Here is an 18,523-nt window from a genome sequence, read left to right as displayed (position 1 = left end):
AGCCCACTCTATTCTGCCCTTTACCCATGCTCTTCCAGTTGCAATTCTGTGGGATTTTGATGAAGTCCTTTGAACTGTCAAGCCAATGTCCTAAACGATTTGGATAACTTTCTTGTTGATTCTTAGGGAGGAACAAAGTAAGGCAGGCTTCAATTTTTTGCAGGTAAGGTCTCTGACATAGCCAAGAATAAGGCTCAGCTAGCTGTGCCAACCACCAATCAAATACTCAGGATTGACCATATCTGAGAGAGAAAGAGGGAGCTAAGACAAGACCTGGGAGTACCTAATTTTTTCCTTCTATCAAAAATGCTTATATTAATATTAATGTTAATATTATTATTTTGGAATGGCAGGATCCTGCAAGCTCTGGATTCTAAGATATGCAGAAATTATCTGAGCTCCATATCAGCCTCTGTGATGGTTTGTATATGCTCAGCTCAGAGAGTAGCATTATTAGAAGGTGTGGCCTTGTTGAAGTAGGTGTGTCACTGTGGATGTGGACTTTAAGACCTCATCCTAGCTGCCTGGTAACCAATATTCTGCTAGCAGCCTTCAGATAAAGATGTAGAACTCTCAGCTCATCCCCTGTCATGCCTGCCTGGTTGCTACCATGTTGCCACCTTGATGATAAAGGACTAAACCTCTCAACCTATAAGCCCGCCCCAATTAAATGTTGTCCTTATAAGAGTTGCCTTGGTTATGGTGTCTGTTCACAGTAAAAACCCTAACTAAAACAGCCCTTAAAACATACCTATGGAGAAAAAAACCCACAAAGTCTGACCTGAAGGACAGAGGAGCCTGGGTCTTCTAATACCTTAAGCAGTTACTCCTCATAGCCCTAACAAGAGTATCCCAGCTGGTAAAGATGTCAATCTCTACATAACTGAATGAAAAAGGGTGGTGGTGTTGAGTGCTCAGGGGCCCAGGCAACAACACATAGGCTTCCATAGTCAGAGATCTAGACTGTGTAGTGAATGTGTGCCCAGATCTAGTCACAGTCACACTGTGGATTCCAGAATTGACTAAAATGAAATGATTTGACTGTGCTATCCTCACATGATATGGAGGAACTTCTGCTTAACCGATAAAGACTTCTAAGATACCAGGATTTACCTTTGGTATGTCCAGTCATTCAAAGAAAAGATTGGTCCTCCCTCAATTGTACTTTCTTCCTCCCAGAGGAAGATGAAGATGACAAAATGGCCCCAACATGATTTTGAACAAATATTTTCAAAAAGTTAAGTCAATAGGGAAGATGTAGACTCCCTCACAAACCCTGCTTAGGTTGTATTTATAGATGAGAGATCTTTTTATTAAGCTTGGGATCCAGCAAGTCACAAATGCTATCGTGAGCCTTCCTGACATTCTGGAGAGCAACAACCTTCCTCCAGGGACTGGAACTCAGTTGACTGAACTAATAGCCCCCTAACCAGAGCCCTAGAATTTAGTCAGAGCAAGAGGGTCACCATATGTGCTGCTTCTAAATATGTCTCTGCTGTTCTCCATGCCAATGCCTTCTTCCTGATGTCACCTCCCCTAGTCAATGTCACCAAGAAAGAGACTAACTTTTCACTGATGGTCCAACCCAAGAAAGCAGGTGTTCATTGAAAAGGACATCAAAGGGGAACAGAGGAAGTGCCATGAAGGGCACAGGTGGGCTCACAATACTATCAAAGAAGCAGCAGCTAATCAAGTTATGACTGTGGCTCCTCTATTATGGGTGACCCCAGTGCTCTTCTGAGGAAATAGAAGTGCAGAATAGATTATCATCCAACCATCAGGGTGGTTTAGAAGGATTCTGGCCACAGATAGATGGGGAAAAAAATTAAAGACCCTCTTGCAGCCTTTCATCTGGGCAAATCTAGAACTCTACAGCTGACAAAAAGACAAATTTGGGAGGAAATCACTAAGACAACTGACCAGACAATGAGAGAAAGATGAGCTGTGGTGGAGGGATGATTGGTTTGCTCCCCTGGAAACACCAAAGACAGGATACAATTCTGGGGAAGAATAGCAGCCCGATTTCACCCACATGACTCTACACAAGGGCAACCAATTACTCTTAGTATGAGTGGACCCCTTCACCAATTGATTGGAGACCTTTCCATATGAGATAGAGAAGACCTCAGAGTGAATGGAACCCCAAGATTTGGACTGTTGTGGGCAGTTCACACTGGTAATGGATTTGACCTTCATAGTCTCCATGACAAAAAAGGAGCTCTCTGCCCTGAGAACACAATTTAATCTTCATTGTGCCTGAAGCCTCATTCCTTTGAGAAAGTAGAACGAAATAATTATGGGCTCTTTGTGGAACATGCCTGGAAGTTGATTCAAGAGTCTAGCTTTCCTGGAACTTCATTACCTTTGGCCCTAGTTCAGATAAGAAACACTCCTTAGTACTCTCGTCTTGTCCCTATGAAATGCTTTAGGGAGCTTCTTCTTCTTCTTCTTCTTCTTCTTCTTCTTCTTCTTCTTCTTCTTCTTCTTCTTCTTCTTCTTCTTCTTCTTCTTCTCCTTGGTTTTTTTTTTTTTTTTGAGACAAGGTTTTCTTTATAGCCCTGGCTGTCCTGGAACTCATTCTGTGGACCAGGCTGGTCTTGAACTCACAGAGATCCTCTACTTGCCTCTACCTGCCTCTACCTCCAGAGTGCTGGGATCAAAGGTTTGTGCTGCCACTGCCTGGCATAACTTCATAATATAAACATTTAACCTATGGGTTCATTTCTTGTAGTCTCTTTGTCCTGTACTTACCAAGGACCCTTCAACTTGAAAGAAGCCTTCTCCTTGTGAACAACAAGACAACCTAATGTGTCTCTTCAAGAGAACAGCAAATAGACTGATGCCACTGAGTGCCAAAAGAACGTCTGTCTCACTCTCTGGGTTTGGATTTATTTCCCTGGCCCTCACCACATTTCTTCTGTCCCGAGTCTCCTGCTCTGTTATCTGGGAACATCTTCTCTCAGTCCCTATGCTTTGCCAACACCTAGTCAACTATCTATGGTTCTAACAGAGCTCCAACACTAGGAGGAAATCAGTCATCTTGTGTGCTGAGAGAAGGCAAATCACTCCTTGCAGCCTACTTTTCTCTCTCTCCTGTAGCCATTTTGTAGCAGTTTGAATCAGAATGGCCCCCACAGGCTCATATATTAGAATGCTTGGTCTTTAGTTATTAGAAGGTATGGCCTTGTTGGAGTAGATGGGGTCTTATCGGAGGAAGTGTGTCAGTGGGGGTGGACTTTGGAATTTCAAATGCCCAAGCTGTACTCAGTCTCTCTCTCTCTCTCTCTCTCTCTTCCTGGTACCTGTCAATCTGGATGTAGAACTCTCACTACCTCTCTTGCACCATGCCTGCGTGCATGCCACCATGCTTCCCTCCATGATGACAATGGACTAAATCTTTGAACTGTTTGCCAACCCCAGTTAAATGCTTTCCTTAATAAGAGTTGCTATGGTCATGGTATCCTTTTCACAGCAACAGTGACTAAAACACATTTTAGAGTACGCAATATCTTCTCTCTAAACTTCTCCCACTTCCCAGCTAGTGGAAAGTTCTACTTCTCTCTAATACATGGCCAGTTGCATGTTTTCTTTCTTCTGAGTCCACAGGCATCAGTCCTCATCATCTATGGGACAGACAGCATCCTCGGGGGTCACAGACCAGAAGCAAGTAATGGGTCTGTCAGTCACCTGCAGAATGACATTACCCATTACAGAAAATCCAGGAAGCGTGGAATACCCAAAGACATGTTAGGAAGATGTAAGGATCAGCCATCTCTTTACAGACAACTGTGCCATCTGTATATACCCCAGAAGCCCTCCCTTGACACTGTCTCCTACAGACCCTTGCTACTCAGCCTGCCCATTGAAAGTACCTTTTTCTTTGCCCTCTTTCTCTCTTCCATTTATTGATATGTGCCAGAAGCCAAGCCTGTTTGCATGATACCCAGCATTCTTCCTCTCTTTCTAAAGTCACCCTGTGCAGCTGCTCACAGACTCTGCTGCTTAGCTGCGGGCTTTCTTGTCCTCTGATATTGAAAGCAAACCTTCTTCTCTTCCCCTTCCCCTTCTTCCTCCTGCTGCCGCTAGGATCTTCAGCCTCCCTGCCCTGATGTTGTTTCCCCCTCAAATCCCAATCTAATTGTCCTTGAATTTCCCTTTGACTCTGTTTTGAAATTCTTTTTTCTTTCTACAAAACCTGCCCAAAGCATCCTTTTTGTTTTCCTGCCAACCATACCAAAGGGACACTTGTACACCATATGTATTGCTGTACTGTTTACAATAGCTAAGGAATGGAATAACCCTGGATGTCCATCAACAGACATGTATAGGGTTAGGAGAAAATGGGGCGTTTGCACAATGGAGTTTCATTCAGCTGTGAAGAAAAATGAAATCATGACCTTTGCCAGAAAATAGAAGGAAGAAGATGTAAGTCATCCAGGCAGACTCAGGAAGATAAGCACCACACACGCAGAATCTGATCCTAAGCTCGTGTGTGTGTGTGTGTGTGTGTGTGTGTGTGTGTGTGTGTGTGTGTGTGAGCCTGTCTGTCTGTCTGTGTCTGCATGTATATATAAAGTTTCCAGAAAGAAATCAGACTGACATTATACATTCTATGAAAGATGAATAGAATGTAGAAGTCTATAAAGATGTTGAAATTCTACACAAGGTAGGCCCCAATAGTTGAGCTATCTTTAACCGTGAAAATAGCTACTTATGGCCCACCTTCGTATATGACAACATCATAGGACTGCTAGACAAGCCCTTTTACAATATATAAGCAGATCCTTAAGTTTCCACTAACCCCAAAGCTACGAATGTCATCAGATAACATCTGAGCCTGAGAGCAGAGATTTTCCTATGTCGCTGAAGCTTGTCTGCATAATGTTTCTACCAGAGTATTTGAACAGTATGTTGTTTTGCGAATTTCTTTGCTCTATTTCTATAAAACGTTTTACAAAACTACTAGCACGTGGTAATGTGGCATATGGGATAATTTAAATCTGTCTTCCTTGGCCATGGTCACTCATATTTGGTTACATAATGAATTATTTTGTATCCATTTTGAGGTGAGAGCTATGGTTTTTTTGTTTGTTTGTTTGTTTGTTTTTATATGATCATTGTTTCTGTATGTATGCAGGACATGAAAATAAAAACAGAACCATGAACTGTGATAATTTCTTGTTGAAAGACCACATTTCCCAGTGTCCTTTGCTGACTAAGAAAGACATTTCTGGCTCTGTAAGGGACCTCATCCAATCTTCCTTTGTAAGCATTTGGGCCGTCCTCACACGTGTTTGGCAAAATGCTGCCTTGTGGATGAGCAAGGTCTTGCTCAAGTTTAGACCATGCTTCCTTCTTTCAGCCTTCTGTCTCTCTATAGCTGGTTCTTTAATAATCTAACAAAAGTGAAGAGGGGATTGTCTTAGTTAGGGTTTTACTGCTGTGAACAGACACCATGACCAAGGCAAGTCTTATAAAAACAACATTTAATTGGGGTTGGCTTACAGGTTCAGAGTTCATCAAAGTGGGAGCATGGCAGCATCCAGGCAGGCATGGCACAGGCAGAGCTGAGAGTTCTACATCTTCATCCAAAGGCTGCTAGTGGAAGACTGACTTCCAGGCAACTAGGGTGAGGGTATTAAGCCCACAGTGACACACCTACTCCAACCAGGTCACACCTATTCCAACAAGGCCACACCTCCAAATGGTGCCATTCCGTGGTGCAATATACAAACCATCACAGGGATCTTAGTGGAGATGGAGAGAGAAGGGGAAAAAAAAGATCAAACAAGATAAAGAGTAGAGAAACTGAAAATTCTATAAGAAAAGCAATGATGTCATACAGTAATTTAAATAATAACTAAGTTAGAAACAGCACCATTGTCTCAGTTCCCTGCTAACTCTACTGATGGATTTTACTGCTGGTCACGGTAAAGCTGAGGGCCTTCTAGTGGTCACGTGGTCCTTTGCAGTCCCTGCCTACTCACTTCTGTTTACTCAATATTTCTTTCTCTCTATTAGGCTCCTTTGGCTTTCGTCACACCAGCGTTCTTGATATTACTCTGGACTGCTCTGCACATGCCTGTCTCAGAGCGTTCCCACGTAGGACCCTCTCTCTACCTACGTCCGTCTTCCCATAGCCATCCAAATGCTTCATTCTCGGAATTTTTTGGATATCTTTAAGGGATGCTCATTATCATCGTTTCTGGCTGCCTTACCTCAAATCCAACCCCAAACTGCAGAAATGCCTTATTAGTTACTACTTTTTCTTCCTAGAAATCATCTGATCTGAAAAATATATTCATATTTTTCCTTGAAGAGTTAATTTAACATTATCTTCTCTGGGTTTTATGTGTGTGATACACATATCTGTATGCTTGGGTTGTGCTGGACTGCTTAATGTTAGAGTTCAAGAAAACAAACCCCACTGCATCTCTCAAAAGAAAAGTTTTAAAAAAACAAACAACAAAACAATACGTCCTGGTTTCTAAAGAATAGAAGAGACACGGGTAGCATTCCAGTTTTTGAGAAATAATCAGCATGTATGGTTTTTTGTTTTTGTTTCTTGTTTTTTAACCAAAGGAATAAACTAAATGAAAGGTAGAAACTAGACTTGGGAATTGTAGCTTCTTGCTGCTGCATAAAATAAGCCCTTGTAGGGCGGGAGAAAGGCAGTCAGGCTTTCTGCTGAGAAGGTGGGGTTTGTTCTTTCAAGTGAAAAACAGTGTGCATCGTTACCTCAGAAATGTCCTGAAGGTGAAGTGTGGTTTTATTTCATCACCTCCGTTCTTTATTTCTGACTGATAGTTTTCACAGTCACGAAAAGCCAGCAGGGAAATTCCTAAAGAAATCGGAGCACTTAGGAGCCTGAGCACTGCCGCAAGGCATGCTGGGTGGTATTAAGCCGGTTTGCTATTGGTTTGTTCTCTTTCTCCACTGTCTACTTTCATTTTCTTTTCTCCTGTCAATGGTTTTAAACCTTAGCTTCTCATTCCATTCATTGCATAGTGAAGAGTAGTAACTCTCCAGCCATGGAGATAATTGAACGTATTTTTAGAGGACACATCGTATAATGAGTCGTTGTCCTTCTAGGGTGGTTTCCTTGTCAAACCGGACGGTATGATTGTCTCTACTTTTCATGCTTTTTTTTTTATTGATATCACCAACTTAGAGCAAAGCATAAAACAGAATACATTTTTTGGATTGGGTCTCTGTTAATGAATGATGGAGTCGGCTTCATCCCACCCGGCTTCCTGCCAATGTGTGATGTTGTTTCTTTTGCTTGTCCTCGGTTAAAGACTCACTGTAAAGGGTGACCTTCCTTCTAGTTCTTGGTTGCTTTTCTTGGAGGGGAGTGTCCTGTTCACTGTGCAAGGTGAAAATATTATTATGTCTTTCCTTACATTTGTTCTGCCCTCTCTATGATCCACCAGAGATCAACTAGTCATTAAAAATGAAGTATTTTCAGAAACCATGCCCAATTTTTTACATATTTGGAGCTATATTAAGTTACGTTCTAGAAAACAATAAGAGCGATACTATTGAGCAATGTAAAATAAAATCAAATTCGTGATTAGAGAATGGTGACGCTGTGTTAATTCTCTTCTGTTTGCTAATGCGTTCGCTAGCTTGTTACAAAGAAACAGAACCATCAGGGTATGTATCTGTACATATGGGCATACATGTGAATATCCATACATATCTGTACACACATATTTGGACGTATACATTATAAAGAATTGCTTCACACTTACAGAAGCTGGCAGTTCCCAGCATCTTCAGTTCAGCACATTGGAGAGCAAGGGGATCTAGCAGCAGGAGATCAGAAAGTTTAAGCATCTTGAGACCCAAGAGAATTAATATTTCAGTTTGCCTCTGAGGCAGGAAAAGACAGATGTCCCATGTGGAGTCCAGCAGAATGACTTCTGTCTTATTCATGGAAGGATGAACCTTGTTCTCTTCAGGCCTGTGGCTGTTTAAATGGCCACCACATTCATAAGACAATCTAGTTTAGTCATCCTATCTAAATGCTATGGGTATCCCCAAGTCCCTAACAGGAACACCAAGAATAAATATGTTCCTCAACTTGCGGAAATGTTAGATCCCAAAAGACTCATCGTAAGTTGAAAATGCGTAAGACAAAAGGAATTTCATATATAAAGTCTATCAAACTAAGTAGCTAAGCAGCACACTAAAGAGAATTTGCTTACCCTTTGTGATCACGTGACAGCAGGTGTTTGGCACTGCCCCAAAGCATGAAAGGATAGCAAAGTGATTATCGCTATCATAGGAATATCAAAATTCATCTACCGTAAAGATAAAAATCCATACATTATTGGAAATTGAACTGTCTATATTGGACTAATGGCCTAATAAGGTTGACCCATTAAGTTAACTATCATTCCAATTGTTGGAAAATAATAATACAACCTACATTGCTTTATATTTGATCCTTGGCTTTCTGTGCCATCTTCTACTCATTTTTTGGGGGGGGGGGGTCTCCTTGGTGTTTCTCAGTACCCTTTTCTCTTTGATCTTTTTTTTTATATGTTCATTGCCCCTCCTGCTCATTCCTTGTATTTTTCTGAAATCCTCCTTTTCTCGTGGCGCCCTGTCTCACTACCTCTTCAGATCTTTTACCAGACAGATTGGGTGCATGCCAAGTCTTCTAGAATCCCAAGACTGTTCCCCCCCCTTCTATTTGCTGACCTTGTTCTCTGCTTTACTCTCTTGTTTGGCTGGAACAGATCCTTGAGGAACTTTCCAAGAAAGTGATGGTAAAAAGCAAATATTCTTAGTAGACCGACTTCAAAAGATGAAACTATTAGAAGAAGACAAAGGAGAATCAGTCAGGATACTTACAAACAGCACTATATTAGACGGTCGCCTCACAATAAAGGGAGTCATTGATCAACAGAATGATGATATGGCCTACAGAATGGAACAGAATATTGGTACCTAGTCATTGTAAGGTCACAAAGATGCAGGCCCTCCTTAGCCTTCTGTTGATGATAAGGGAGGATCTCTGACTTTTGTCAGGGTTGAAACTGGCATGTTGTATGGACTTAAGAAGGCTGGAATGCGAGTCAAAGGCATTGGGAAAGGCAAAGGGAAAGGCAGGCAGATGATTGGCAGGAGACCTGGAGAAATTCCATTAGAAGCATCCTAATTTCCAAAAAACATGTCCTGGAAAGTTCTGGATAAGTAGATTTGTAGTCTTTCAGCCAGTAGCATTAGCATTTTTTTTTTTACTGTGTTGAAATCCATGGGAATACTTATCAGCAATTTGTTTTATCAAGTTGGGTTAATCTGTTGTACATTAAGGTAATGATCTACTTTAGGTCATTATGCATTTGTCTAAAATGAGTATCATGAGAAAAATCAGTTTGATACATATATATATATATGAAAACATTGCAAGATTTATTAACATACCAAAGGATAAGACTTCAGTAGCAGAAAGTTGGATATGTGAAACATTTCTATTTCTCGACATTTTTAACCATAGAAGTCATGGAAGAGTTGGTACTTCCTTTCTTGGTTCTGTAGAGAGGTAGCCCATGTGACCGGGCTCACCCATTTAGGAGCTGGTGGACTGTTCCTTTCTGCCTGACCCTTTTGGGTGCCACATACTGAAGCCAGTATCAGCCTGGGTTCATGAGTGAAAGACAGTATCTTTTGAGGGTACAAAGGTCCTTGTGCCCACCAATTTCCCGGAAAAAAAAAAAAAGAATGTGAATCACTCAAGGGTGTCTCCCAGTAGAGGAAATCGAATACCTTCATTCCATCCAGAAGGCCAGGAGGATATATTGTTAATGACCCAGGCATCTTTTGCTATCTGTAGAGAGAGACATCACCCAACCCCCCACCCCCAAGAATGATTATCCTGGACTCTCCTTCCCTAGACCATCCTCTTTAACTCCCAGTTTTAGTAGAAACCATGCCTAGTGGAGAAGTTACACCTACTTTATTTATAGCTTACTGACCTCTATGCTATCTCAATCAGACACCACACTAAATCCTAGGCCTTTGACCTGCAGAACCTGCTTTCATGGCCACATTTACTTTGTAAAGGAGTCTCCATGTAGTCACACCTTAACTTTCACTGAGCACCTGGAATGATTGTTGCCTGGAAACCTGGAATGGGAATGACTGTTTCCTGGAAACTTTTTCCCATTTTATTATATTTATATATATCAACATTAAACTGCCTGGCGTCAGACACCCTCCCCCCAAATTTTGTCCAGGCAGAGAAAGTCAATGAGAACCAAGTTTTCATTTTTGTCTCTTTGTGATTCCCTCTGCTGCTTGCCCTGACATCTGCAGAGATCCCCCTCAAGTATCAGGGTGGGTTCCTGAATAAAGCATGCATACAAAAGACAGTATCAGCATAATTTCTAAGTGATGCACACGTTCTGAAGACAGCATGAGCCTGGATTTCTGGGTGATACCCAGAGGAAACTGCCTGATGTTGGTTGAATAAACCCATATTGTATCTGAGCTGTAAATGGAAACTCTTTCACCTGTGATAGAACTTACCTAGTTCCTATATAGCCAACAGTTATATGCCATTGTGATGAATGCAGCCTTATGTTATCTAGCTGATGCTGGTAATAGTTCACGAACTTGACCAGGGTAGCTCGGGAGCAGAGTTTGAGCATGGCATATGGGAGTTTGGAAAGTTTCCTCTGATCCTTCACCAAGGATGAGTTAAAAGGAGTCACTCTGAAATTGTCACAAACAAGGTATGTGTTTCCAGAGAAGTCTCACGGAAAACTATTTTAAGTAACAGCAGCGGGAGTGGGAGCAACCTGTAAAGTACAAAACAGAGATTGAAACACTTATAGTCGAAGTTCGAGGCAAAGTGTCTGTGATCATGAAGCGCTAATGTAGCACCAGGGGCAAAGGAGTATTTATTTATTTAGAGAGGGTGACAGCCTTGAACAGCACAACGTCACTGTTGACATAGTGTTATGTGGAACTGTCCATTCCCCTGACACTTGGAAATATTCCATTAGGCAAATAACTTCCATGTGTCTCTTCTACAGTAAACTCATGATGTTCTAAATTACTGACAGAATTGTCTCTCAAACTTAGTTTCATTATACTAGAATATTTTGTGTCTTCAGTAGCCTTGAGATAGAACAGTAGGACAGCCCGCTCAAGAGTTAAGGAAGGAGAGTAGAAAGATGGAACAACCCAGACCTTTCTTGAGAAAAAGAATAACTTCTTTTTTTTAAATCAATTAATGAATACATTTATTTTATATCTAACCACAGTATCCCCCTCTCTTCTCTTCTACCAGTCCTTCATCCCCATTCCCTCTACCCACAACCCAATCCTCCTCCATTTCTCTTCTGAAAGGGGGAGGCTGCCCATGGATATCAACCAGCCTTGGGCTATCAAGTTGCAGTAGGACTAGGTGCATCAATGAATAATACATAAGATAATTAAGTTGATACTAGTAAGATATTTAAATGGGAATCAGTAGTTTAAGAAACTTATATGACAGAGAGGGAGTCATTCTCACGGGTCTTGACTGAAGTGTTTTACTGACTCATCACCAGAGTCTTGCTCTAAACAAGCCTGTGTAGACATATGGGCCTTCTCTTATGGACAATGCTGGCATTCATTTTAGAGAACTATGGCTGTCATGAATGGTCTTGCATTCAAACCCTCTGACTGTCCCTGTGACTAGATGAATTAGTCAGCACATTTCTTCACTAGTATGAGCTTGCCTAAGAAACTAAACCACGTAGCTTAGAGAGTATGCTTGATTATTTACAGTTCTCTTGACTGTCATTTTATTTTTGGACTTGTTCATCGTACAGTTGTGGATTGATTCCCTTGCTAGCATTTGCTACCACCCAATCAAGATGTAGAAGAAAACACCAGTCTAGCTATCATTACCTTGTACACACTGTCTTAGATGTAGTAAGCAGATAAATCTTTGATTCTGGATTACTAACCATCTTAATCAAATTATTTAATATTTCTGAGTCTTAACTTACTTTAGAGAAACAGGTCTTACTCTTGGTTTATTAGAAGAGAAAGGACGTGATAAGAGTCTGTGCTGGCTGGTTTTGTGTGTCAACTTGACTCAAGCTGGAGTTATCACCGAGAACGGAATCTTCCTTGAGGAAATGCTTCCATGAGATCCAGATGTAAGGCATTTTCTCAGTCAGTGATCAAGGGTGGGAGGGCCCATTGGTGGGTGGTGCTATCCCTGGGCTGGTAGTCCTGGGTTCTATAAGAAAGCAAGCTGAGCAAGGCAGGGGAAGCAAGCCAGTAACATTCCTCCAGGGCCTCTGTCTGTATCAGCTCCTGCCTCCAGGATCCTGCCCTGTGTGAGTTCCTGTCCTGACTTCCTTTGCTGATGAACAGCAATGTGGAAATGTAAGTGGAATGAATCCTTTTCTCCCCAACTTGCTTCTTGGACGCAGGAATAGAAATCCTGACTAAGACAGTGTCCTGGTAACATTTGTATTGAGAGTTTTGGTTTCTTTAAAAAGAAAAAAAAAACAACCCAGTTATATAAATATGTTTGTGTTTTAATCCCAGGTGTGGGATATGAGGCTGCTTCAATTTGTCCACAGCCATTAACTATGATTATCTTGTGTTCTAGCAGGGCATGATCTTTGCCTGCTGCAAATAGTTTAATTCTGGGGGACTCCGGAGAAGGTATAAATGAGAGAGCACCAAGGGCCAGCAGCAGCTGCTGCTCTCCCCCACCATACCCCTGTTGCTGTTGCATCTGCTATTGCTGGATTGCTAGTTTGCTGGACAGCTTTGTGTTCTGAAGACAGAGATTGGACTTTCCCCAAGAAAAAAATAATCCCAATTAGCTACTAGTCTATTCTGTTGGCTGAAAGATGTCTACACCCTCTTTCCCCTCTAACCTTCTCTCTCTCCTACCTAGTGTTGAGGGGTTGGAAGGGATTAAGGTGGAATGAGGGTTGGAAATCTGGTAGAGATATAAGAACCCAATTAAATATTAAAGCAAACTCTCCCACAAACAGTTGTAGAAGTTACTAGACTCTTCCTACACATCCAGGAGACTAGCCTTGTACTCCTGATGTTTGAACCTCTGCCATCTGAATACTGGAATGGCAGATGTGTGTCACCACACCCAGCTAAAACTCTGCTTTTTGTAAGAGAAAGCATATAGTGCAGAGCAGTGACAGTTTCTCTTCCTGAAGAGATCTTAACTTTGCTTCAGTGCAGTGTTCTAGGGCCACACCTTGTTATCAAGGGCCATTGAGTGGAATAGTTTGTTGTCCATCATCTGTGAGGTGATTCTGAGACTTCCCTTCTCTCAAATAGGATAGACTATGCAAGAAGAGCCTGTCCCACTGATACAAAGACAGCTAAGACCCCAGAAATTTAAAAATCTGCCATGTATTTGGATAATTTCTGAAGTTTATCTCTTTCTTTTTCTATTTATTCTTCACCAGTGATCTAATATCAGAAATCATTTCTAATCTTTTTTTTTTTTTATTTAAGGCTTACTTTTATGTCCTGAAATGTACTTTAAGTATTCTGTACATTCCAGTTGTTTGCTATGATTCTACGGATTCAGTCAACTATGTTTGATCTATTTGCTCTGAAATGTCTTTGCTGATTGGTTTTAGCCTGAGTGACCAATCTAATGTTGACAATGGGTTACTGAAATCACCCAGTATTGTCTTATCAGTACCCACTTCTCCTTTCATCTTCATTAATGTGTCTCTTCTGAGACAGGGAGCCCCAATGCTTAGCGCGTGTATCGTGCAATTGCTTTGCCTTTTGATGGATTGTTCTCTTTTTTTTAATTAGGTATTTATTTCATTTGCATTTCCAATGCTATCCCAAAAGTCCCCCACACGCTCCCCCACCCACTCCCCCACCCACCCACTCCCACTTCTTGGCCCTGGCGTTCCCCTGTACTGAGGCATATAAAGTTTGCATGACCAATGGGCCTCTCTTTCCACTGATGACCGACTAGGCCATCTTCTGATACATATGCAGCTAGAGACACGCGCTCCGGGGGCGGGGTACTGGTTAGTTCATATTGTTTTTCCACCTATAGGGTTGGAGATCCTCCCAGTTCCTTCGGTACTTTCTCTAGTTCCTCCATCGGTGGCCCTGTGATCCATCCAATAGCTGACTGTGAGCATCCACTTCTGTTCTCTTTATGAATGTGTAGTGGTATTTTTCTCTTCCAATCTTTACTTGAAGTTACTTTATTACATAGAAGTATAACTGGTATGACTATAGCTTCCATTTACTCGGTATTGATTCCCATCCTTCCGCCTCCAGTCTATGCCTTTGTTAGTGAGGTCTTGTTTTTAATCCCATAGGTTAGGTGGTGTTCATTGGGAGGGTGAAGACCATTTACATTTAGAATTATTACTCAGATAGCTTTGCAGATACCTGTAATCCTCTCTGTTTGGTTTTCGGTTGATGGTATTATTGGTCTCCTTTTTCTCTCTCTCCTACTTGTGTTTGGTGTTTTCTGGCTTACCTAGCTGAACATGATTTGTGCCTAAGTAGTTTTTATTCATTCATCTATCCACCTCATATTTATTGTTCCTTGTCCTGGTATAATTGAGAGTGCTTTTGTTCATTGTGTATTTAAGATTCCTTTTAGTGTCTTCAGCAATGCTAGGTTTGTGGCCATAAATTGCTTTATGTTGTTTCTGTCTTGAATCATCTTCCTTCAACTTTAAGTAACTTGGGTAGATAAAGCAACCTTAGTTGGCAGTTGCTTACTTTCATGACTTGAGAGGTCTATTCTACTCTTTCCTGGCTTTTGGGTTTCTTACTGGGAGGTCTGATGTTTAGCCTTTGTGAGTTGACACTTTCCTTATATAGTTTTTCATGTGTGTGTGTGTATACGTATGTACATATATGTGTCCATATGTGTGCACATACATATATTTAGTTTGTGGTTTGACATTGTGATTACACTGTGTAGAGAGTCTTCCTAGGTCATCTCTAGTTGGACTTCTCAATGCCTACTGTATTTGGATATTCATTTACTCCTTTAGATTTGAGGGCATTTTACTACAGTTTCACTGAGTAGATTTTCCATGTTTCTAATGTTTTTTTTCTAGTTTTTGTTTGTGTGTTTGTTTTGCATGTATGCAGTGTGTGTGTGTGCATGTGTGTGTGTGAAGTGTTTGCACATAAGTGTGTGTGGTTGTGTGTATTCATGCAGAGGCTACAAGATGTTAGGAGAGAAAAGATCTCTTTGACGCAGAGGTGCTTTTCAGCTAGGCTGGATGAACGGCAGACTCTCAGGATCTTCCTCTTATAAGCAGGTACCACCATGCCTGCTTTTTTTTTAACTATGATATTGAGAATGTGAACCTGGGTCTCCATGCAGAGCAATCCTTACCAACTGAACCACCTCGCCAGTATGCCTTCTCTTTAGTTTTTATTTCATAACTTTCTTCTAGTCCATGGATTCTTAAGTTTTGTCTTAGGATTATGTCACTCAAGCTCTTGGTGTCCATGCTTGTTAGTTTTTTTCTTTTGTTTTATTTGTCAACTTGATACAGATTAGAATCATCTGGGAAGGGGGAACCTCCACTGAGAATATGCTTTCAATAAGTTTAACATGTAGGTAAACCTCTGGGGCATGTTCTCAATTAATGATTGATGTGGTAGGTTCAGTACCCTGTGGGTGGTTCTGAGTTGTGTAAGAAAGCAGAGTGAGCAAATCATGGAGAGCAAGCCAGTAAGCAGCACCCTTTCCTGGTTTTTGTTTCAGTTCCTGCCTCCAGGTTCCTGCCCTCACTTTTCTTCATGATGAACTTCAACTGTAAAGTGAAATTTCCTACCCAAATTGCTTCTTGCCATGGTATTGATCACAGCAGTTGAAAGCAAACTAGAGCAGTGTGGTATACTTACCTATTTATGAGTCTTAACTGGTATTTCTTGATTTTATCTTTTCTCTATGACATCATTTTCCTTTTCTGTTCAGGAGATGTCAGGTAGCACTCAATAGGAAGCACTAGGCTGAGGCAAAGCCTACTTCTCCATTCTCCTGACCAAGCAGGCTGATCCTGCCTTGCCTGTAGCAGCACCCCTTTGGCAGCCGCTTCTTTAAACCCTAGTAATTCATTTCTTGAGACAATGTTGGGATCTGGGCTACCACAAATCCTAAGGATGGTTAGTAGGTTGGAACCATATGATGGCAAAACAGTTAAATTTCCTTTAGAAATCGGTAAACATATCAAGTAAAACTATGTGTCAAAATTAAAACAAAACGGAACACTAAAAACTAAACTACTTTGGAGGTCTGGTATTATCTCCTTAGTCTAATAAGACAAGATAAAGTGATCCCCAGAGGGTTCAGTAAGGCCAGGACATTTTATGGGTGTTGCTACTTTGGTTTATATGCTATGTGGTTAAATTAACCCAGATGGCGATGAAGCCATGTGGCATTTATGATGTTCTTACCAAAGACGTCATGCAAGTCACATGGTTACTTTCTGACTTTCTGCTCAAGGTGAGTTCAGCTCTATGGTAAATTGAACCCATTCCTCATCTTCCCAATGGGGTCCACAACTTGCCAACTGTTACAGTCTTTCCTTAAAACAAAGACTATATATATATATATATGTATATATATATATATATGAATGAGATGGTATCTATGGCCTCAGCAGATAGATCCCAAATATCAAAATAAACAGAGGAAGGAATTCAATGATTTAAGCTCAAGGAAATTGTGTCCATATGGAGCCATTCTAATGGCTACAATCAGCATCTCTCACAGATAGCTTCTATCGATGGAAAGAGAAGAGATTTAAGCATCATCCAAGTTTACTTCAAGATAAATGTTGGTCTGCCTCACTCTCAAGGTTGTTGAAGAGACGAGGGAAGGATGGGAGATGAAAGTGCTTTTTTAAAACCCAGAGGTTTGTCTTCATGTGGAGAATAATAACTCAGATTGCCCTCCTACCATCGGGATCGCATTTCACCCTTACCAGAGTGAGGTAAAGTCACTGTGTATAAGGGCTTGGGTTAAGAGTACTGTTTTAATATCTGCTCTCAGGTCTCTAGTCACCAATCGGCTAACTGACTTCCTAGGACAGTTACAGGAGTTTTGGTGCAAACAGAAGGCTGGGGCTGGGGAGATGGCTCTGTGGGTAAATCCTGTTGGGGTTTGAGCATGATGGCCTGAGTTTGTTACCCTCAACCTATGGTGGAACTTCTGAGATTTGTCCTCTGCCTACCATGTATGCACTGTGGCATGCACACGCACACACACACACACACACACACACACACACATCCCTTCTATACTGTTATATTTATACTTAAAACAGAAATACTGTTATACTAAGTTAAATCTCAGAGGGAAGAAATATGAATAATTAAGTCATCCTGCTCATTATGCTTTTTACCTTTACTGTCCCATAATTGAATCGTCATGTCACCTCTGGTTATATAAAGAGTAAGCTGTTAACCTGTCAATTGTTTTCTGTGCCTGGTGGAGATTAGTCTGTTTCCCTATGAAATGATTGTATCAGGCAAGGAGTGTCAAGTCCATGGATCATTCCCTTTGTTTGGGGTGGGCCATGCCTGTCCTCTGAGGTTTTCCATGTCCCGAAATCCAAGGATTGAGGACAAAGATTGTCCTCTGGTTGAGGACAAAGATTTATCTCTGTTGCTTCACCCTTGAATTGGAAGGAGGTAGGGTAGACAGTGAGTGTTTAGCATGTTTAGCTGCAGTTGTAAGCAAAGCAGGCAAGCAGAGGAAACAGACACAAACTGAGGGTAGACATACCAAAGCATCGTCCTTTTAGATCCATCTGAGGGACCTAAGGGAGGAGTCAACACTTTGGAGCAAAAGAAACTTCTGAGTCCCTGTTTAAAGACTGATTAGAATTTTAGTTGTATTCATCACGTAAATTAATACACAGTGACTCAAAGTCAGGCAGAGTGGTACAGACATGGTGAAAGAAAAGGCCCGAGAAGGATCAGAGAATTTGAAGATCCTGCAGGCTATTCCATTCCAAAAATTCTTCGTATTTTTTTTTCTATTCCAATAGTCTAAAGTTTTACCACTTTGTGTAATTTCTTTGGAAACTGTCCATGATTTTTATGAAGGTAGACATCGGAGATAATTAGAAGTTCTATTCTGGTGGAAGTATAGAAGTCCTGTAATTACACATCATGTACTGCAGTAATTATCTTTACTTATGTGCTCTTCCCTGTGGCCCACAAAGCCCGCTTTATTATTATAGGGTGAGTGCTGAAAACCTTGTGGAAGGAAACATTTGCAATGAGTCCTGCTCTCTTCCTCAGTGGAAGTGAGACAAGTAATCGGGAAGTCCCAAGTCATGTTGTCATGGTTCTCTCGTTCTGTACACAGCTTGGTTTATTTACCTTGAAGATTTTGTGAGCAGGAGGAGAGGTTAAGAAAGATGCATTTACAAGCTTGCAATTCCACCAACAATGGAGGAGTGTTCCTCTTTCTCCACATCCTTGCCAGCATCTGCTGTCCCTTGAATTTTTGATCTTAGCCATT

At 41.2% G+C, this 18,523-nt stretch overlaps 1 long non-coding RNA gene across 2 annotated transcripts; it reads right to left on the bottom strand.

The window, feature by feature from the left end:
* Window positions 1-8,614: 8,614 nt before the first annotated feature.
* Window positions 8,615-12,262, bottom strand: Gm36618. 2 transcript variants are annotated; one of them, XR_384342.4, is made up of 3 exons: window positions 12,032-12,262; window positions 10,540-10,811; window positions 8,615-8,821 (listed from the first exon to the last, which is right to left on the bottom strand). It is a non-coding gene; the product is annotated as a predicted gene, 36618 (long non-coding RNA). The 2 variants fall into 2 exon arrangements; XR_384341.4 differs by having other exon boundaries at window positions 12,012-12,249.
* Window positions 12,263-18,523: the final 6,261 nt, after the last annotated feature.

Source organism: Mus musculus, chromosome 15 (genome assembly GCF_000001635.26).
Source record: "Mus musculus strain C57BL/6J chromosome 15, GRCm38.p6 C57BL/6J".
Lineage (NCBI taxonomy): Eukaryota > Metazoa > Chordata > Mammalia > Rodentia > Muridae > Mus > Mus musculus.
This window is presented reverse-complemented; position numbering and strand designations above follow the sequence as displayed.